Below are 24,139 nucleotides of genomic sequence, written 5' to 3' on the forward strand. Positions count from 1 at the left end.
GCTGGAAACCATCATTCTTAGCAAACTATCACAAGAACAGAAAACCAAACACCGCATGTTCTCACTCATAGGTGGGAACTGAACAATGAGATCACTTGGACTCAGGAAGGGGAACATGAGACACCAGGGCCTATCATGGGGAGGGGGGAGAGGGGAGGGATTGCATTGGGAGTTATACCTGATATAAATGACGAATTGATGGGTGCTGACGATTTGATGGGTGCAGCACACCAACATGGCACAAGTATACATATGTAACAAACCTGCACGTTATGCACATGTACCCTAGAACTTAAAGTATAATAAAATAAAAAATAAAAAAAAGAATACCATAATAACATGCAAAATAGGCATTAATTGACTGTGTTATCAGTAAGGCTTCTGGTCAACAATAGGGTTTTGGGGGAGTCAGAGTTATGTGGTAGATTTTCTGGTGCTTAGGTTTCAGCACCCCAACTCATGTATTGTTCAAAGACCAAATTTATATCAGTTCTGCACCATATTACTTTCTAAAATCTAAAAAAATCTGAATCTTCAAACATGTCTGGCTCAAAGAGTTTCAGATAAGCGATTATGGAACTATGCAATGCACAATTTCTAGTCCAAGATTTCTCCTCTACTGCTCAGCCTCCCAACAGGGGGTGAGGCTTATTCTTTGGTGGAATTGAACCTGAGAGGTCATAATCTCTGTGAGCCCTTGCATACCAATGGCTAATATAATGTATGGTACCATTCTAAAACAGGAGAATTAAGTGAAAGTTTACAGAGTGAAGAGTGAAGAACCCTGTCAATCCAAGTTCCCCTATTTGGTTCATAGAAAAGAGCAGCTGGATTTATGCTCTCTGGGCAGAATATTGCAGATTAGAGGAATTTTCCCTGAGTTGACCCAAAATAAAAGACCTATACAGTTGACACTTGAGGGTTCCTATGCAAAACACTGGGAATGCTGTCTATTTGCCCTATAGAGATGTCTCAGCCAAGAATAAATCAGAATGAATCAACCTTAAATCACACTGAATAGAAGTCAAGGATCGTTAGACCTTTGAGAACATGAAATACGAAATAAAATAAATGAGAAGAAGAACTCTGAGTAAAAACTTTCCCCAAAGCTGTAGTTAATATTCTCAGAAAGGAACAATTATATCCATGAAATGAGAACAGAAATTTTATTTTTAAAAATCTTCAGAAAATAAATAACATAAGATGATTAAGAGTATATAATACTTGTATTCATTTGAAGTATTAGAAATTAAAACTGGAGGAAACAACTGTCAAAACAGAACAAAAGGTAATTCCTGGAAAATAAGGAAGAAGTACCATATTAGCCTGTTCTCACACTTCTTTACAGAAATTACTGAGACTGGGTAACTTATAAATAAAAGGGGTTTAATTGGCTCATGGTTCTGCAGGCTGTACAGGAAGCATGGCAGGATCTGCTTCTTGGGGAGGTCTCAGGAAACTTACAATCATGGCAGAAGGTGAAGCAAAGCAGGCACGTCTTACATGGCTGAGACAGGAGAAAGAGAGGGCAGGGGAGGTGCTACACACTTTTAAACAACCAGATCTCACAATAGCTTACTAACTACCATGAGAACAGCACCAAAGGGATGGTGTTAAACATTCATGAAGGATATACCCCCATCATACAATTGCCTCCCAACAGGCCTCACCTCCAACATTGGGGATTTCAATTGAACATGGGATGTGGTAGAGACACAGACCCAAACCATATCAAGTACCTGCACCAAGGCATACATTAGTGAGGTTTCAGAACATCATGGATTGTTTTTAAACCTCAGCAACTCCCAAGGATAACAAACATACTGCATGGAAAAAATCAGAAATCAAAAAGGCATACCACTAGGCACTAGAAGATAACTGGCAAGTCTTCAAAATTCTCAGGAAAAACTAATTTCGAACTAGACTTTTATATCCATCTAATATATTAATTAGAAAAATAGTATATAGACATACAATCTTTTAAGACTATTACCTTTCAAATATCAGAGTAAGTTCCTTGGAGAACACACTTCAAGAAAAAATCAAAGAAACAAGAGTGTCCATTTCTTTAAAAGGCAGTTAGAATTTCAAAGACAATATGTCTTATAGTAATATATTATCCTAAGAACAATCTTAGAAAATATTTGCTCCAAATTGGTGCCTTAGACTTCATAGTGTGCTTAACCACGTTGAAAGAGCTATGGAAAACTAAGTAAATAAAAAACAAAGCAATTATTACCTTCAACAAAAACAAAAAGTTATATAAGAAAGAAATTGTGATAATCATAGTAGACCATATGGCTTATACATTGGTCTAGCCATTATGTATGATAAATTTGTAAACATCAAATATTGATTAGCAAAAATGATTATCTATACTAGACAGATGGGGAAAAGGAATTATGGGAGTGAGTATAAGGGATTACGATTCAGTATGAGAAAGTGAAATGCTCATTTTTCAGAGTGGAGAGTCAAAAAATAGTACATAAAATTTCAAAATTAAGAACTAGTCGTATGTGTTTGAAACTTAAAAATGAGGTAAATATTAGAATAAATGGTTAAAAGAGTTGAAAGCTGCTATCTTTGTTACAGAGATACTGGGGTTGTTCTGCTTGAACAGGAGACTGGTATTTTTCATTATAAATCACTGATTTTATAAGGTGTTAATTTGATATAAACAAAATCAAATTTTAATAAAAGAGCCTAGTGATTATTTTAGCAAACAAATAAGATTACTATAATTATAATTTCTCACTTGTACAAATTTAATATTTTCCTTCATCTCCCTTTCCATCTGAACTGCTTTTTTTGCCAGATTAATCTTTCCACAGAGCAGCTCAAATCATGTTGTTTTGCTTAAAAACTTTTAAGTGGCTAAACTCATTAATTTGGCATTGGAGATCTTCACAACTTATTTTCCATCTATTTTTCCTTCCATTAATCAACAGATATTTGTGGAGCAATTGCTGCATGTTTTGTTGGACGCAAAGAGGATATAATGATGAAAAAGGCAGACATAATTCAGGTGTTCAAGGCACTTTAACATCCTCTTTTCCTAGGCCTTTGTTCTAATACTTTTGGCTTGTCTTCTGCTTCACCTTCAAGTATGCATGTACAAGCTCTGGTTATATTTCAGGGCAGAATACAAATGCTACGTCCTTCACAAAGTCCCCAAGTGGAAGTTCATTTTTCTATTCCAAATGTCCTTTGAACTTTAGCCTCGTGGCTTTTATGCATTTTCTCACTATTACAGCAACTCACAAATGTGTTATCATCCGAACTAGAACTTGGGTTCCTTGAGAAGGGGGATCCTGAAAGATTCATTTTTATATACCCTACGGTTCCCCTGCACATGGTAGATACTTAATAAAGTATTATCTGGATCATCCATTTGGCATTTGGATAGTTTTACCTACAACATTGGAACACCATTTTAATAGTGGCTTATATACTAAGACATTTACTTTGTATTCTTTGTTAAATGTTTCATTTTAGAATAGTTTTAGGTTTACAGAAAAATTACAAAGATACTACAGAAAGCTCCCATGTACCTGACACGCAGCTTTCCCTATTAACACTGCACATTTGGCACAATTAATTAATTAATATTTAATTAGTATCCACAATTTGTATGGATTTCCTTAATTTTTACTTAATGCTCTTTTTTCTGTTCCTGGATCCCATCCAGATACTACATTTCATTTAGTTGTCAAGTCTTCTTAGACTCCTCTTGGCTGTGACAGTTTCTCAGACTTTTCTTGTTTTTGATGACAGTATTACTTTTCTCTTGCTGTAGTAAAATATTACCACAAACTCAGTGGCTTAAAATAATCTAAATTTATTATCTCCCAGTTCTGTAGACCATAAGTCTAATACAGGTCTAACTGGGCTGAAATCAATGTGTCAAGTGGGCTTGGTCCTTTCTGGAGGCTCTAGGGAAGAGTCTATTTCCTTGTCCTTTCCAGCACCTAGGGACCATTCACATTCCTACCACAATGACCTTTGATAGTTTGGAGTAGTATTGTTCAGGTATTTTATTGAATGTCTCTCAATAGGTGTGCCTGGTATTAATATTTTTCTCATGATTAGACTTGGGTATGGTTGGGTTGGAGGGGGGAAACATCACAGAGGTAATGTAACACTCTCATCATCAATCAAATGTACATGATTTATCAGCATGACTTACCACTATTGCTGTGAGCCCTGACCACTTGGCTAAGACAACATTAGCCAGATGTAGTAGAGAGAATACTAGCCCCTGCTCCTGCCAAATGTTTCTATGCCCTAATCACTGGAATCTGTGAATAAGTCAGGTTACATGACAAAAGGAAATTAAGATTACTAATGGAATTAAGCTTTCCAATCAATGGACCTTCTGATAGGAAAGCTATCCCAAATTACCTGGGTAGGCCCAATGCAATCAAAAGGAAGAAGAAAGAGTCAGAGGAAAAGAAGAAAGCAGATGAAGGAAGCAGGTCCAAGTGATGTAATGTGAGAAGAACTGGACCTGTTGTTTTATGACTTTAAAGATAGAGAAAGGGGACCTTGAGCCAAGGAATGTGGGCAGCCTCTAGAAGCTGGAGAAGGCAAGGAAACTGATTCTTTCCTGGAGCCCACCAAAAAGAATGCAGCCCTGTCCACATCCCTGCTAAGAACTTGATGTTAGTCCAGTGTTAAAACCCCCAAACTATAAGGTAATAAAGTTCCATTGTTTTACATCACTAACTTTGTGAGCACTTGTTACACCAATAGAAAACTAATACATTGGGCTTTTCCACTGAGAAGTTACTCTCTTCTACCTCTTTCCATACTCTACTCTTTGGAAAGAGGCTACTGTGTGCACCATCCATACTTAAGGAGTAGGAGTTATTCTCTACTTCCTTGGGGCTGGAGCAGCTACATAAATTCTTTGAAATTCTTCTGCAGAAGAAATTTGGTTATCTTCCCCCATTTGTTTACTTATTTAGTCATTTACATCAGTATGGGCTTATGGATATAGATGAATATTTAGGATTATAACCCAATATTATCTCATTTGTTTTATTGTTCCAATTTTTTTTCAGTTTTAGCTATTGACAGTTTTTTCAGTTGGCTTCTGTGTCTCTTTGACATACCTCTACCATTGTAGGGTTTTTTGAGCATTTCCTTATTTTCTGGCACTATAGTATGGTCCATACTTGTAAAGTCTGATGGTGGAATATGCAGGTTAGTTCAGTAGCTCCAGGGTATTATCAGAATATGGCTCTTCCCTTTTGCTCTGCTATCCACAAAGTGCCAATAATGTATCCTTTTATGATCACGTGTTGTCTCCAGAACTCCAAGCATTACAGTATCATTCCAAAGTCTTCCCAAGCAGGAATAGGGCAGGACCAAAAGAGCTTCTTTCTTTTGTGCCTCTCTCATAGGGATGCTAAATCCTTCTGAAAAGCTTCCATTTGATCTCCACTTATATTCCCTTGGCCAAAACTGGGTCACATGACCATTCCTGGCCCAGTTACTAGCAAAAAGATCTCCATGACTGGTTTTAACTGATCACGTCCACTGGGGCTGGATACAATATCTAACCCTTGCCACCAAAATAAACAAGTTGGAATTTGCTTGCAAAATGAGGGAAGGAATGTAGTTTGTTCTTCAGTGGGCAAAACTCTGCATTTGACTAACAGATAATCTGTTTCATCTTGCTTTATTTTAATATGAAATGAATTTGAAAGACATAGCAGAAACACTGCACTGATTCATTAATCATCACATTTTAAAATACATTTCTCATGGTCTTGACAAGTATTGACAGCTGAAAAGACAAAAGCGTACTTTTCACATTGAAACAAAAAAAATTTTTTTTTAAGTTAGAAGCCTTAAAGGGAAAGTTACATATTTCAGGGCTTTGCAATACATATCCCAATTAGGATTCTCAAAAATCAGATTTACAAGGTGACTTATCTGTTTTGTTTTGTTTTGATGTATCAACTTATCTAGGCTACAGTGTCCAGTTATTCGATCAAACACCATCCTAGGTGTTGCCATGAAGGAACCTTGCATCTGTAATTAAAGCTCCTAACCAGTTGACTTTGAGTGTGGTAGATTATCCATGGTAATCTAAATGGGCATGATTGAATGAGCTAGAAAAACTTAAAAGCAAGGCTGATGTTTCAGAGAAAAAGAAATTCTGCCTATGGAGAGTAGCTCCCACTCACACCCCATATGTTGGAGCTTACCCATGAGCTTCCTTTCCTTATTGCCTGCCCAGTGGATTTCAGACTCACTTAACCAGCTCCCACAGTCCAGTAAGTCAATTCCTTGTAATAAATCTCTCTTCCTCCCTTCCTTACTCCCTCCCTTTCTTTTCCTCCACTCCATCTAGCTTTCTAGCTATCTACGACCTATCTATCATCCATCTATCTGTCTATCTATCCATTCTACTAGTTCTGCTTCTCAGGCTGAACACTGACTGAAACACTTAGAGATGAACTACTTCAGACAAGATCATATTCTGGTTCTGTATTCGAGTAACATTCCTTCTTCACCCCAATATTTCTAAAACGCTTTTTCTCTGAAAATTGCGGTAACTCATATAGATAAAGAATTAGCAGTTTTACTGTGACCCATTCAGTGTTCAGTGTACTCTACCTAAGACACATCCTCCACAAGAAAATTTCTTCCAAGCTTGGCTAAATTAGAAGGGAGGATTTGAGGAAAGGTTGATATGAGGAAAAACTAGGGCAGAGTGCAGAAGGTGAGGACACATTCACAAGATGAAAAATAATACATGTTGACTTTTCAACAAAGTAAATATGTCAGAAACATCTGCTGGTCTTTGGTGTTTTGAGTACTCCACAGGCTTGTTGACACAATGCTAGAAGTAAACAGGAATCCAAAGCTGACTGATTCTAACTCTGGCCTTTCAACAGGGGCCAAATAGCAGTGCTTGCTTTTATTTGTTTGAAAACAACTCCTCTAGCTTCCTTAGTTGTGATGATACGCCAACCCTTCTTCTTTCCGGGACACTTATTCAGATTTATTGCTTATCTTAAGAGTAATTCATGAACCACAGAAATTATTCTTTCCTATGAATCCATCTCAGGCAGTATCTTCAGATGAAAATCTCTGGTTCTTTGTATCTTACTGTAATCAGAGTAGCAGAGGGTTTGAAGATAGAATACCTAGATTTGAGACCTGTCAAATCTTGTATCAGAACACTCTATAGCCCTTTCCTCTTTATTTTTCACCATAATACTTACTACCTTCTTGCACTTAATATATCTATTCATCTCATTGGTTGTCTATCTCCCCTACTAGAATACAAACTCCAAGAGGGCTAGGATTTTCTTCCATGAAATCATTGCCATATCCCAGTATTCAGTGCATTTCCTAAACATAGTAGATGCTAACTATTGAACCAACAAACCTCACTCTGTTACTCTATTTGTAAGGTGGACATAATAATATAATCTAATTTACTACATTAGTATGAGGGGGAAGATATTAATGCATGTGGCACTCTGGGATATCTCAGTCAGCCTGAACTCAAACTTTCTATAAGGATTTCAACATCTGCTTCTTTCCAAACAGAGTCTATGGAAGACAGAAAAACATGGAGCAGAAATAAAGCATTAATTAATTTTAGCCTTTCTCAGAATTTACTATTCTGCTATCTGTAATTTTTTAATTCTTTATCTACAACATTGTCGTGGGCTGTAATTCATTGAGAAGTTTGTTTATTTGCTTCAACCTATCCCACACTAAGTAGGGATTTAGGAAAAGCCTCTTCTGCTTACCATTTAGTCAAGTCAGTCAGCCAGTCAACAAATAGGATAATTGCTGCCTGGCTTGATGCTGGAAGTGCTGAAGTATTCATGATCAATAACATATTTGTTCCAGTAACTAATAATAATATCAAGCAAATTTTCTTCAGACATAACCCAAATACCTTAGGTTACACTTGGGGCAGTTTATATCTCTTATTCTTTCTTTAGTGGAAAAAAAAAAAAAAAAAAAAAAAAAAAAGAAAAATAATCCCCCCCTTGCAGTAACATACTGAACATAGCTTGCAAATAAACTAATTTGAATATTCAGATTTTAACCCTGAGACCAAAAAACAGAAATTTGCAAGGCTTCGTTCTCTAGTACCCCATAATTGAGAATGAATGATCCAATGTTAAATAAAATATATTCGTATATTAAGTTCACAGGAACGTAAACAAGAATGTTAACAGTGCTTCTCTCTGGGTCATGGGTGATGTTTGTCGTTGTTGATATCTTTATTTTTTTTTCTGCAGTGAGCATGCATTATTCATATGCTAATAATAAAAAGAAAAAAGTATTTTTTCTTTAAAATTGCATTTTAGATGTTGGGGTAATAGAAATTTTCCAACTGTCTGCAAAGTCTTATTACCATTAAATAAGTAGAATAAGGGGGAAAGGTGAAAAACAAAACAGGAGTTTAACACTTGAAAATAGGTAACCACAAGTCATATAAGAAATGTGCAGTCAAAAGTTCAATAAACAAATGGTTTTGGCAGCACAGTTAAACCATTTATAAGCAACTTCTCTTGGCCCTTCTGATATTTTCCCGTAAACACTAGGATATCACTGTGGTTACGGACTGCCAGGCTATTGGCAGGGGACAAAACACAAAGCACATTTTTTACTAATACTATTTTATTTTAAAATGCAATTGATCTTAAGTTACCTCCACAATTGCAAATTGGGGGCTTTTCAAGTGATTTATAGGGAAAAACTGTGAAGTTTATCTTTGAAATGAAATGAAATAATACCTGCACTTCCTACTTTGGGGAAATTTTATGTTAAATCATGCCGAAAGGCAGAGATGACAAAACATTGAGAAATATTTAAAGATTTCATTTCTCTTCCTGATAATGACAAGGTTCATTTTGTGCTCTCAGAGGGGAAATCAAATCTGATTTACCGTCAACTACCTCAGTGCCATGATCCACATTTCATATTCTTTAAGCAGCCTCAGCATAGCAGCGATATTACTGTCCTTTCACAATGTGGCTGATCAACTGCCAAAGGCCTGACAAATCATCAAATGCTTTCATTTAAAACTACCTGTTTCTTTATCATGATAAAGCATGATGCGTAGCATGTGGCAAACTATCATAATTTTATGGGCAAAAGGAAGCTTGATTTACACAATCTTTCTTTGAAAGGGAAAATAGTAGCAGTGAAAGGGACAGACTACATCTAGATGTATTCTTCCATTCATCTCACTTTCCCTCCTTTCTTTGTTTCACCTAAACAGCACAATATCTCGCTCCCTTCCTTGGCCCTGTCTGAGAAAAGCTCAAGAAAGATAACCAGAAAAGCATCTGAAAAGTAACATTGATCAGTCTTGTTCTCATAATCCTCAAATTACAATTCTGATCTTGAACCCCAAGCAGGCCAGCAGTAATCTAAAAGGAAATGTTAGTGAACAGGCAATGAATTTAAACATTCAGCAGAGAAGGAATTAAAATGTCTAATCACCCTACCGAGCTCATAAGATGTAGCAAAGCAAATGCTACCTGCCTAGATTGAATTACTGCTTGGAGCAAAGATTGTTTGCATCTCTTTAAAGATATGTGGGGGTTATATTTTATTGTTTCTAGTTTTCTATTGGAGCTAGATCCAACTTAGTCAAAATTGTGGTGCTTGATAAAACTCCCAGGGGCACATCCACATTCCCAAGTCTGCCCCAGGTCATCATTATGGCCTATTTGGGTTTTCCTTTTTCCTCCGTGACAACTGCCATAAATTTCTAGTGATAAGAATCGGAAGTGGAATGAGGAAGGTAAGAGACAATTTTCTGTGTTCTTGAAGAGATATCAAGATGAAGAATATACTTTATCCATCAATGTTTTCCTCTTGGATAACTGAGAGGAGAAAGTTTAAAAAAAAAAAAAAAAAGTTTGGAAAACCAGGTCGGTGATTCAAGGAAACTTTATAAAGCAAAACAAAACAGCATGATGAATACTAAGTTTAACACAAAGAATAACTAATTGCCCATTTTTCCTTTTCCAGAATCTAAAATCATTTGAAAGAGTTGCATCAAACTTGCTTTGCCTTTCTACTCAAAATCATTACCTCTTTTTAGAATCATATGTTCCCTACCAAGACCTGGACTCTTGCCATTCACGGAAGACAAACGTAGCTTTCTATTTAGTAATTCAGTCTTGTTATTGGACCACCTTTTAATTTAAAACATTTAAAGTTCAACTACATCCCTTTATCTCAGAATTACTAGGAAATACAGAAATAAATTATTCATATTACCAACCCCTTCTATGTGGAGAAAAAAATTAAAAGTAAAAATAATGTTTTATGAAGGAAAAATGTTTTCCCAGATAAACAAAAGCTGAAAGATTTCATCAACACCAGACCTGTCCTACAAACAATGCTAAAGGAAATACTTCAATCTGAAAGAAAATGGTGTTAAAGAGCAATACTAATATCATCTGAGGGTACAAAACTCCCTGGTAATAGTAAGTACACAACAAAACCCAGAATACTATAATACTGTAATTGTGGTATATAAACTACTTATATCTTAACTAGACAGACTAAAAGATGAACCAATTAGAAAAAAATTACAACTTTTCAAGACATACATAGACAATACAATAAGATATAAATACAAACAAGAAAACATTAAAAAGTGGGAGCATGAAGTTAAAATGTGGAGTCTTCATTAGTTTTCTTTGCTTGTTTGTTTGTGCAATCAGTGTTGAATTGCCATCAGTTTAAATTAATGGGAGTATAAGATATTATCTGCAGTCCTCATGGTAACCTTAAATCAAAAAACATGCACAAATACACAAAAACTAAGAAGCAAGACATTAAAACATGTCACCAGTGAAAATTACCTTCATGAAAAGGAAGACAAGAAGGAAGGAAAAAAAAAAAGATAAGACCACAAAACAACCAGAAAATAAATAACAAAATGGCAGGAGTAAGTCCTTACTTATCAACAATAACATTGAATGCAAATGGACTAAGTTCTTCAATCAAAAGATATGGAATGGCTGAATGGATTAACAAAAAACAGCCAATATCAGTCACCTATAACAAACACTTCACCCCATAAAGACACACATAGACTAATCAAACGGACGAAAAAATATAGTCCATGCAAATGGAAACCTATTAAGAGCAGGAGTAGCTAAGACAAAATAGACTTCAAGACAAAAACTGTAAAAAGAGACAAAGAAGGTCACTACATAATTTGCTATTATATTATTATACATAATTTGCTAAATATTATTATACAAATAATATTTGCTAAATACATACAGCAAATATTATTAGAGCTAAAAAGAGAGATAGACTCCAATAAAATAACAGCTAGAGACTTCAACACTCCACTTTCAGCCTTGGATAGATCATCCAGACAAAAAATCAACAAGAAACATCAGACTTAATCTGCACCACGGACCAAATGGACCTAACAGATATCATGCAATGACTACAGAATACACATTCTTCTCCTTAGTATGTGGATCAGTTTCAAAGATAGACCATATGTTAGGTCACAAAACAACTCTTGAAACATTCAAAAAATAGAAATTATATGAAGTATCTTCTCTGACCACAGTGAAGTAAAACTAGAAATCAATAACAAGAGGAGTTTTGGAAACTATACAAATACATGGAAATTAAACAATATGCTTCTTAATGACCAGCGGGTCAATGAAGAAAAAAGAAGGAAATTGAAAAATTTTTTGAAACAAAAGATAATGGAAACACAACATACCAAAACCTATCGAATACACCAAAAGCAGTACTCAGAGGGAAGTTTACACCTATAAGCACTGTATTAGTCTGTTTTAACACTGCTCATAAAGACACACCTGAGACTGGGTAATTTACAAAGAAGAGGTTTAATGGACTCAGTTCCATGTGGCTGGGAGGCCTCAAAATCATGGTGGAAGACACATCTTACATGGCAGCAGTAAAGACAGAATGAGAGTCAAGCGAAAAGGGAAATGACATATAAAACCATCAGATTTCATGAGACTTATTCACTACCACAAGAACAATATGCGGGAAACTGCGCCCATGATTCCATTATCTTCCACTGGGTCCCTCCCATAACATATGGGAATCATGGGAGCTACAATTTAAGATGAGATTTGGTGGGGACACAGCCAAACCATATCATCCTACCTGGCCTCTCCCAAATCTCATGTCCTCACATTTCAAAACAAACCCTGCCTTCCCAAAAGCCTCCCAAAGGCTAAACTCATTTCAGCATTAACTCAAAAGTCCACAGTCTGAAGTCTCATATAAGACAAGGCAAGTCCCTTCCATATATGAGCCAGTAAAATCAAAAGCAAGTTAGTTACTTCCTAGATAAAATGGGGATACAGGCATTGGATAAATACAGCCCTTCCAAATGGGAGAAATTGAGCAAAATAAAGGGGCTACAGGTCACATGCAAGTCTGAAATCTAGTGGGGTAGTCAAATCTTAAAGCTCCAAAATAACCTTCTTTGACTCCATGTCTCATATCCAGGTCACGCTGATGTAAGAGATGGGTTCCCATGGTCTTAGGCAGACCTACCCCTGTGGCTTGGCAGGGTACAACCTCATTCCCAGCTGCTTTCATGGGCTGGTGTTGTCTGCAGGTTCTCCAGGTGCATGGTGCAAGCTGTCAGTGGATCTACCATCCTAGGTTCTGGAGTACAGTAGCCCTTTTCTCACAGCCCTGCTAGGCAGTGCCCAGTGGAGACTCTGTGTGGGAGCTCTGACCCCTCATTTCCCTTCCACACTGCTCTAGCAGAGATTCTCCATGAGGGGCCCACCCCTGCAGCAAATTTCTGCCTGGACCAGGTATTTTCATACATCCTCTGAAATCTAGGCAGAGGTTCCCAAACCTCAGTTCTTGACTCCTGTGCCCCCGCAGGCTCAACACCACATGAAAGCTGCCAAGGCTTGGGGTTTGCACCCTCTGAACCCATGGCCCAAGCTGTACCTTGGACCTTTTTAGTCATGGCTGGAGCAGCTGGGCCACAGGGTACCAAGTCCCTAGACTGCACACAGCAAAGGGACCCTTGGCCCATCCCACAAAACCATTCTTTTCTCCTAGGCCTCTCATCACCGTGTGATGAGAGAGGCTGCTGCAAAGTTCTCTGAAGTGTCCTGGAGACATTTTCCCCATAGTCTTGGTGATTAACATTTGGCTTCTTGTTAATTATGCAAATTTCTGCCTCTAACTTGAATTTCTCCTCAGAAAATGGGTATTTCTTTTCTATTGCAATGTCAGGCTGCAAATTCTCTGAACTTTTATGCTCTGTTTCCCTTTTAAAACTGAATGCCTTTAATAGCATCCAAGTCACCTCTTGAATGCTTTGTTGCTTGCTTTGAAAATTTCTTCCACCAACGAGACACCCTAAAATTATCTCTTTCAAGTTCAAAGTTCCACAAATCTCTAGGGCAGGGGCAAAATGCTGCCAGTCTCTTTGCTAAATATAAAAAGAGTCACCTTTACTCCAGTTCCCAAAAGATTCCTCACTCCATCTGAGACCATTCTCAGCCTGAATTTCATTATCCCTATCATTATCAGCATTTTGGTCAAAGCTATTCAACAAATCTCTAGGGAGTTCCAAATTTTCCCACATTTTCCTGTCTTCCTCTGAGTCCTCCAAACTGTTCCAACCTCTGCCTGTTACCCAATTCCAAAGTCACTTCCACATTTTGGGGTATCTTTTCAGAAGCATCCTACTCCCAATACCAATTTACCGTATTAGTCCATTTTCATGCTGCTGAAAAAGATACACCAAAGAGTGGGTAATTTATAAAGCAAAAGAGGTTTAATGGACTCACAGTTCACATTGGCTGGGGAGGCCTCGTAGTCATGGTGGAAGGCACATATTACATGGTGGCAGGCAAGAAAGAATGAGAGCCAAGTGAAAAAGGAAATGCCTTATGAAACCCCAAGATTTTGTGAGACTTATTCACTAGCGCGAAAACAGTATGGGTGAAACTGCACCAATGATTCAGTTATCTTCCACTGAGCCCCCCCACAATATGTGGGAATCATGGGAGCTACAACTCAAGATGAGATTTGGGTAAGAACACAGCCAAACCCATATCAAGCACCTACTTTTAAAAAAGTCAAAAAACTTCAAATAAACAACTTGATGACTTTTAAAGAACTAGAAAAGCAAGCAAATCAAGCCTAAAATTAGTAGAAGAAAAGAAATAAGATCAGAGCAGAAAGAGTTGAAAGGAAGAAAACAATACAAAAGATCAACAAAATAAAAAAGTTATTTTTTGAAAAGATAAACAAAATTGACAAACCTTTAGCCAGACTAAGAAAAAAAGAGAGAAGATCCAAATAAACAAAATCAGAGATGAAAAAGAAGACATTACAACTGATACCACAGAAATTCAAAGGCTCACTGGAGGCTACACTGAGCAATTATATGCCAATAAATTGGAAAATCTAGAAGAAAAATGGATTAATTCCTAGACACACAGAGCCTACCCAGATTGAACCATAAAGAAATTCAAAACCTGTCGAGACCAAAAACAAGTAACAAGATCAAAGTTGTAATAAAAAGTCTCATGGCAAAGAAACACCCAGGACTAGTTGGCTTTACTGCTGAATTTTACCCAAACATTTAAGGAAGAATTAATACCAATCCTACTCAACTACTCCAAAAAATAGAGGAGAAGGGAATACTTCAAACTCGTCCTATGAAGCCAGTGTTACCCTGATATCAAAATCAGACAAAGACACATCAGAAAAGGCAACTACAGGCCAATGTCACTGATGAACATTGATGCAAAAATCCTCAACAAAAAAATTAGCAAACAGAATTCAACAACAAATTAAAAAGAATATTCATCATGACCAAGTGGGATTTATCCCAAAGATGCAAGGATGGTTCAACATACTCAAATCAATCAATGTGATACACCATATCCACAAAATGAAGGACAAAATTATATGATCACTTTAATTGATTATGAAAAAGGCTTTGATGAAATTTAACATTCCTCCATGATAAAAAAAAACAAACAAACAAACAAACAAACAAACAAAAAAAAACCTGGATAAACTGGATGTAGAAGGAACATACCTCAACACAAGAAAAGAAATATATGACAGACTCACAGCTAGTATCATATAAATGGGGAAAAACTATAGTCATTCTTCTAAGATCTGGAACATGACAAGGATGCCCACTTTCACCACTGTTATTCAACATAGTACTGGAATTCCAGCTAGAGCAGTCAGACAAAAAAATAAACGAAGAGCATCCAAATTAGAATGGAAGAGGTCAAATTATCCTTGTTTGCAAATAATATGATCTTATGTTTGGAAAAACTAAGACTTCACCAAAAAAACTATTAGAACTGATGAAAAAATTCAGTAAAGCTGCAGGATACAAAATCAGCATACAAAAATTAGTAGCATTTCTATATGCCAATAGCAGACAGTCTGAAAAAGAAATCAAGAAAGTAATCCCATTTGCAATAGCTACAAATAAAATAAAACACCTAGAAATTAACAACCAAAGTGAAAGAGCTCTACAATAAAAATTATAAAACATTGATGAAATAAATTGAAGAGGACACATGAGAAAAGGAAAGCTATTTCATGTTCATGGATTGGAAGAAGCAATATTGTTAAAATGTCCACACTACCTGAAACAATCTATAGATTCAATGCAATCCCTATTAAAATATCAATGACATTATTCATAGGAATAGAAAAAACAATTTTAACATTTACATGAGTGCACAAAAGACCAAGAATAGTCAACACTATCTTGAACAAAAAGAACAAAAGTAGAGGAATCACATTATTTGACTTCAAATTATACTACAAAACTATGGTAACCAAAAGAGCATGGTACTGGCATAAAAAAACAAGCACATAGACCAGTGGAACAGAACAGGAAACCCAGAAAAAAATCTATACAAATGATTGAACCCACTTTTGACAAAGTTGCCAAGAGTATACATTGGGAAAAGACAGTCTTTTCAATAAATGGTGCTAGAAAAACTAGATATCCATATACAGAAGAATGAAACTAGAACCCTATCTCTCACCATATACAACAATCAAATCGAAATGGGTTAAAGACTTAAACCTAAGACCTCAAACTATGAAAGTACCAAAAGAAAACATTGGGGAAACTCTCCAGGACATTGGTCTGGGCAAAGATTGCTTGAGTAATATTCTACAAGCACAGGCAACTAAAGCAAAAATGGACGAATGCAATCACATCAAGTTTAAAAGCTGCAGCATAGCAAAGAAAACTATCAGCAAAGTGAAGAAACAACCCACAGATGGGAGAAGATATTTGCAAACTATCCATCTGACAGGGAATTAATAACTAGAATATATAAGGAGCTCAAACAACTCTATATGAAAATATCTAATAATATGATTTAAAAAATAGGCAAAAGATATGAATAGACATTTCTCAAAAGAAGACATACAAATGGCAAGCAGGTATATAAAAAGGTGTTCAACATCACTGATCATCAGAGAAATAGAAATCAAAACTGCAATAAGGTAACATCTCACACCAGTTAAAATGGTTTTTATCCGAAAGACAGGTAATAACAAATGCTGACAAGCATGTTAAAAAAAAAAGGAACCCTCGTACACTGTTGATGGGAATGTAAATTAGTACAACCACTAGGAAAAAGAGTTTGGAGGTCCTCAGAAAACTAAAAATGGCACTACTACCATATGATCTAGCAATTCCACTCCTAAGTTTATACCCAAAAGAAAGGAAATCAGTATGTTGAAGAGATATCTGCACTCCCATGTTTATTGCAGCACTATTAGCATAGCCAAGATTTGGAAGCAACTTAAATTGAATGGATCAACAGATAAATGAATAAAGAAAATGTGATATATATACACAAAGGACTGCTATTCAGCCATAAAAAATGAATGAGATACCATAATTTGTAACAACATAGATGGACTTGGAGGACACTATGTTAAGTGAAATAAGCCACACACCAAAAGACAAACTTTATATGTTCCTACTTACTTGTGGGAGCTAAAATTTAAACGATTGAACTCATGGAGATACAGAGTAAAATGATGACTACCAGAGGCTAGGAAGGGCTGTCGGGTGCGGGGACAGAAGGGATGGTTAATAGGTACAGAAATATAGCTATATAGAATGAATAAGATCTCATATTTGATAGCACAACAGCATGACTACAGTCAACAATATGTTATTGCACATTTTAAAATAACTAAAAGATATAATTGGATTGTTTATAACACAAAGAAAGGATAAATGCTTGAGATGATGGATATCCCATTTACCCTAGTGTGATTATTACATATTGTATGAGTGTACCAAAATAGCACATGTATCCCGTACATACACCTATTATGTACACACAAAAAACTCATGTAACCCATAAATATACACTCCTATGTACCCACAAACATTATTAAATATAATTAAACATTAAATTTAAACATTAAATTTAAACATTAAATTTAATTAAATTTTAAAAAATGTAATAATGTTGCCATATTTAGACAAAAGAAATTCATAGCAAGAATTTGACAGGCACAAATTCGGGCCTGTCAATTTTTCTGTTTTCTGAAAGTATATATAGCAGATTTTTTTAAAAGTAAAACGTTATCATTTGTAGTATTTTTGTTTTTTTGTTCTGTTTTGTTTTGTTTTGATTTTTTGAGATGGAATGTTGCTCTGTCACCCAGGCTGGAGTACAGTGGCACCATCTCGGCTCACTGCAACCTCTGACTCCAGGGTCCAAGTGATTCTCCCACCTTAGCCTCCCAAGTAGGTGGGATTACAGGTGCCCACCACCACACCCAGCTAATTTTCGTATTGTTAGTAGAGATAGGGTTGCACCATGTTGTCCAGGCTGGTCTCAAACTCCTGACCTCAGGTGATCCACCCATCTTGGCCTTCTAAAGTGCTGGGATCATAGGAATGAGCCTCATTTGTATTTTTAAATATGCAAATTACCTCTTGACAGATTTGATAAATTGATCATTACATTCTTTGTAAATCTCTTTTTCCTTTATTTAGGGAACCTCTAGTCTTTTGGATTTTCTCCTCCCTTTCAAGTTGCTAGACAATAGCTCCTTTAATATCTCTCTCTCCAGTAGTAAATTTTTCAAGTTGAGATTCCACTCATAGCTTACATTATCCTGAATATGTAATTAACATGTTTATTTTGCAGGAAAGCATTTGTTTACTCTTTACAGTCTTCCCTGTCCTTTCAAACTTCACCATTCTTTGGCAGGTAGCTTCTGAACTGGATCTTTGTTTTGATGAGAAGGTGAGTGGTGACTCTATTGATGACAGGAAATAAAGGAAAGCTAAACTTACAGAAATAAAGATTTATTGTGGAAGATGGGGGTGAGGCAGTGGTAAGGGTGAAGTTGAGGATTGTAGAAAAAGAGGGTAAGAGATGAAGCAGCTGCTGTTGAGAAAGAGCCCTTGGGAAAGAGCTAAAATATTTCAAGGGAGCTAAATGAGAAGCTTTGCTATGCCATGAACATCCTTTCTTGCCTCACAAAACTTTGCTAATAAATGCATATTATTCATCAACATTTCTGAAACTGAATTTGTGTGAGGGTACTTTTTATTTTTTGTCTGTTTAGTTTTGGTGTACAAAAGTATGCTGAAACTGCTCTCATTTGGAGAAAATTAGGAACAAAAGTGGCTCAAATTCTGTGTCCTGTTCAGTACTGCTGTCTCAGTTATCCATTGACTATCCAACTGCATTCCTCCCAGCCCCATTTTAGGCAACTCAGGACCCAACCTGGCCTAAACTAAACTCAAAAACCTGTTTCTTTTCTACCATTTCCTATTCAGTAAATGAGAGTACCATTCATCAACTTGTTTCTACCACAAATCTTGAAGGACAGCTCTTCTCTCTTATCCTCTACTTAACAGCAGTCGCCATGTTCTACCTCCCTGATCCATCTCAAATCCATCCCCTTCTCTCCTAACCCAAGTACCTTCATCTCTCTCTCTCTCTCTGAAAGTATTGCTAAAACTTCCTAGCTGATCTCCTGCTTCCAGTCTTTTTCCTTTCAAAAATCAGAGTAATCTTTGAAATGGGTCATGTCATTCGAGTAGGGCTTCCCACTCTCTTAAAATAAAATTCAAACTTCTTATGTTTACTAACAACATTTTTTTTGTGATATGGCCTCTACTCACTTTTTCATCCAGCCTCACATATCCTCCTTTCTTTTCTCATTATGTTCAAGGCACATGATTACTCCTTCATTACTCTGAAGAGCTAAGTAACTTCTTGCCACTAAACAAGTTGTTTCCTTGGCTTAAAAGCCCCATCCCCACTCAATCCCCAATCTTAACCTAACCCAATCCTTTCTTCTATTCACACTTCCTGTCTCTTTGAATGTCACTTCTTCAGAGAAGCTTCCCTGGCCCTGCTCCTCCCCTAACTCCCCTGTCCCTCCCAAACTGATCAGGTCTCTGTTATGTACTCATTTTGTTCATAGCACTTATTTCATCTATAATTAAATAACCTTTGCTATAATTACTAACGTCTGCTTCTACTGCAGACTCTCAATTATATGATTTGTGATGTTGGTGGTGGTATTATGTTGGTGAACTGCTAATTATTTAATGTTGTGTAGACAGACATTCCTGGGACTAGCAGTTCTGTGATAGATTCCTTTAAGGCTAAGACATTAAAAATTAAAAGTTCTATAGATAAATCATATTTATATTTGCTATTTATCTTTCTCTCATTACTTTAAAGGAAAGAGAACACCTGAAACGTCCAATAAGTATAGGAAATTAAGATTGAGATGAAGATAAGACTAAAATAAAAATTCTGGGAATTTCAGCAGAATGGCATTCTTTCATCAAAAAAACACATCAATCACAGGCAAGGACAGGATCTCACACCTACAAGTGCAATTTTTGCACCTCTAGAAATAAAGAATCATGTCCATTTCAATTCAAATATTACCCTCATTTCTTAGGGAGCTCACAAAAGTAGTTCATTAGTGCCACCTCGGGTGACAGGTTTATGGTTCTGTCATTATATCTTCTAATAAATGAACTGATGATATGAATCAAATTCACTAAAATCTCTGTTCATCCTGAATACATTGTAAAAAATCAAAGTCAAGATTATGTGTTCCATGGTATTTCAGATGTAATAAAGCCTAAAGCTCTAACTGCAAAATGAGAATGATGTGCAGTGAGATATCTTATTTAACGCAAAATGTTTTGCGGGCTAATAGCCCATGGCATACTGCTCATCAAAATGGACCAAGAGAAAAGACATGTGTTAAATCAGGGCTGACTCTATTGGCACTCACAACTATTTCCAATTCCAAGAGAATCAGTATAAGCACATCTACCCACAGATATCTTACAGGTCTTTCCCTGGGAAGTCACTTTGGTCCATTTCTCCATTTAACATATACTACTTATAATTTTTTATTTCCTCACATTTGATAGGAATTTGATGTGTGTTTAATATATGTTCATGGTATACACTGCTTTAGATTCTATGGAAATTATAAAATGAAATATAGAGTCATGGATTTTAAAATAGGAAAGTGATGTTTGTAACTTTTACATACACATGTAAACAAACTAGTGGACAGCTATTTTAAAAAGTGGATATTCTTTTGATATAAATCACATGGTGGGTTTTAAGTTAATTTCAAAATAAAAGAAAGGTTATTGTGGGATAAGTTAGGTCTAAGAAATATTCTTGGAGGGACACAAAAGATTGTAAGATTTTACCTATACTTGTATCTATAGCTTGTGTGTTGGGTTGAGGGGAGTCAAAGGGAACAAACTGGCTGACATTTGGAAGCAGTAAGAGAAAATATTGATAAGCTGGGGCCACATTAAGAAAGATTTTAAATACTGGATTGAGAAAATCTGAACGCATTGAAAGGATTAAGTGTTTTATTCTTAATGAGAGTGACATAAAAGTATACGAAAGGAAATTACAGATTAAGGACTATATATGCAAATATTAGAAAGACATGTTAAGAAGTTGTGGCAATACAGGTCTAAATTGTTGAGGGCCTTGATTGGACAGATGAGAACAAATAACATAATAATTAAGAACATAATAATTGAGAAATAAGAACCGGTAGGCTTAGGTGACTGGTGAGTTATGAGAGATTTTAGGAGAAATAAATATGAAAAAGATTAACATTTTGATACTTGGAATTGGGAAAAGTGGTATTTTAATCAATGAACTTGGAAAATTAGGAGGTGGGCATCCATTTGAGAACTACTTGAGTTTTGTATTTCAGATTTTGCGGTAAAAACAGATTCTAATGGAACTGCCAAAATGTTAGAGTTGAGAGGTTTATAGGACCTATGGGTTCAAGTCCTCAGCAGGATTCAGGAATCCTTTCTACAATATTCCTCACAGAAGTATGAATACTTTCTGTATTTAGGAACATTACTAGGAACCCCTTCCTTAAGTTGAATTAAAAAGCACTCTCCCTTAACTTACACCTAAATTTTTCATTTCTACCTTCTGGCTCAAAATTGAACAAGACTATGTCCTCTTCCATGTTATAATTTTCAACTATATTATAGTCATTGCATCCTCCTTTAGTTCCAGCTTTTCAAGAATCCCCTAGTTCCTTCAGGTGCAGCTCATTAACATAACTTAGAAACTCTTTATTAACAGAGATGAATAAGGCATCACAAATATCTCCCAACTATGAGAACCACTGATCCTATTTTAATCTTATAGTTGAATTTTATAATAGTCTCTTACAAAAAAAAAAAAAAAAAACGGCAGGCAACTTTCTTTTCCCTAAAAGCAAAAACTATAAAAGCAACATTCAAAATTAAAACACCTTGAGTCTAATAAAAGCCCAAGCTCAGCAAGTCTGAGAAACCTGTGATTGGACTTGTAACTGGAATGAACAAATAAATTAAAAAGAATCAAATTCAATTTTCCAAAGGATTGTGATTTTCTGCTCTTTTCATGCAACAAATTTGGCAGGCCATAAAGATTTTTGAAAAATTATCGTTTTTATTATCTGATCTTTCTAACAATGCATTTGCTTCTAAACTTTGAAGTGCATTCATGAAATAGAAAAATCCATTTAAGTATCTATTATCATGGAATGGAGACTTGATTTAATGAAACCTCCATACAACTAACAAATGTTTGCCTCCCCAAATGACTTTTGCACTGGCATTATGCTTCAGAAAATAGATTATTATTATTTATGATCATAATAACGTATATTTACATAATAAGTTTCTCAGAGGAGTTAAAACCCATTTTTTGCTTATTCTACAGCACTTTTCATTTGTAAAAGTCAGAAACCTGCAGCTTTGTTGTTGCAAGTGAAAAAATGTGTTAGGAAGGCACAGGCCCCTCAAAGCCAAAGTCAGTATTCAATGTGCCAGCAGTCAGAGGATACCTGTGAATCAGCATTCCTGTGATGTTTAATTTTTCCATTCAGTATCAGAAATTCTTATAAAATGCAAAATTTTAAAAACTTTAAAAACATATATCAAGGACTATAAGCATTTACTGTATGATCAGTGTTATATGATATGGAAGAAGTGGCCCAGTCCCAAATCTAATTGAGAAGACAGGATTTCAAAATAAGAAATAACTTGAGACACTTGTGAAAGAGAAATAATGACTTGTTAAGGGAAAGCAGTAGCCAAATTACAGGGTAAGAAGTAAAAAGAGCTCTGTTTTATTCCCTACTCCAAAAACAATGTGAAACTAGTTATTTATCCCACCTGTAAAACACAATAAAACTGCACACTACAATCTTACCCCAGAAGGATAGGTGAGGATTAAATGTGGGTGTCTGGAGGTTCACAAATGGTGTTGTGATCTGCAAATTGCAGTACCTTCACTTTGCTTTTATAACACATTCGTGGTCCTTACACACCAGAGTCTACCTTTACCTGTCCAGATACTATATCAACATGCATCCAACATCCCTCTTTAGAATCTCCTGAGGATGAGCTGAAGACCAAGCTAAAAATATGATTCAGTGATTGCATATTAAATCATACAAGGTTGAGACATACAAGGTCTCAATTTACTTTTGTAATACAAAATTAACCTTGTAGGTGCAAAATCGAGTATTATTTTATAATTATAGATATATCCTCTGTATTTATTAGACATTACAAAATACCTGACCTTCCCAATGTAGGTTAGCTAATTATTTTATATCTAGCAAGAGCAGATTCATTAAACCTGCATCTCAGTATAAGTGGGACTTTTTCATCTTACCAGTTTCTATTACCATTGTTCGTGACACATTAATTAGATTTCATATTTAAATATTAAAATTTAAAAATTTTGCTGAGTGCACCACAGTGACAGTTAGTTGTTTATAGTATCAAACTGTTAGTGAAAATGGTCATAGATAACTTTATATTTATTTATCTCTGTATTTTTAATTCTCTCTACTATAAGCTACTTTGGGGCAGGAAAAATTATTTTTTAAAATTCACGTTTGTAGCAATAGCTCCTAGAAAGACACTTTGCACACGGTACACAAATAATACATACTCACTGCAAACTTGAAAAATAGTTGGATTGAAATGCAAGATATGCCTTTTCCAGTACATTGTGTTGTTATGTGAGTAGAATGTCGTTCATTCATATTGCTCAGTTTTAACTATTTGATCATATTCTTGTTTCTATGAGTTTTAAACAACTGCAAATCTAAAGCCCAAGATACAATTTGATGAAGCTGTATTTACTTGTCTTTTCTTTTAATGGTCATTTCTTAAAGCATATATTTTAAAAACATAAAATAAAATGCCATAATGCAGGCATATAATGTATAATACTGAGAAATCTACTTTTCTCAAAATGAGTAGAATCGAGGTATGGACTCGTTTTAATTACTGCAGATTGCAAAAGATACAGACATCATCCTTTCTTATTTTTTAATTTCAAATATTCATTTTGAGAAGAAACACATTAATATTCAAATGTGCATAAAAACCTTCAAGTAAATAAAAATTAAAACTTGAAAGTTATTTTGTAAGTATAAAATCAAGAAAATTTTTGATATATATATTCCCCCAACCATCATAGTTTCTTTTTTAGAATTTTCTCATCCTGCAACATTATGTTTCTCTTTCTTTTCTGTAAAAAATGCAAGAAGAATTTAC

The sequence above is a fragment of the Rhinopithecus bieti genome, unplaced genomic scaffold (genome assembly GCF_001698545.2).
Source record: "Rhinopithecus bieti isolate Rb0 unplaced genomic scaffold, ASM169854v2 scaffold_13709, whole genome shotgun sequence".
NCBI classification, from domain to species: domain Eukaryota; kingdom Metazoa; phylum Chordata; class Mammalia; order Primates; family Cercopithecidae; genus Rhinopithecus; species Rhinopithecus bieti.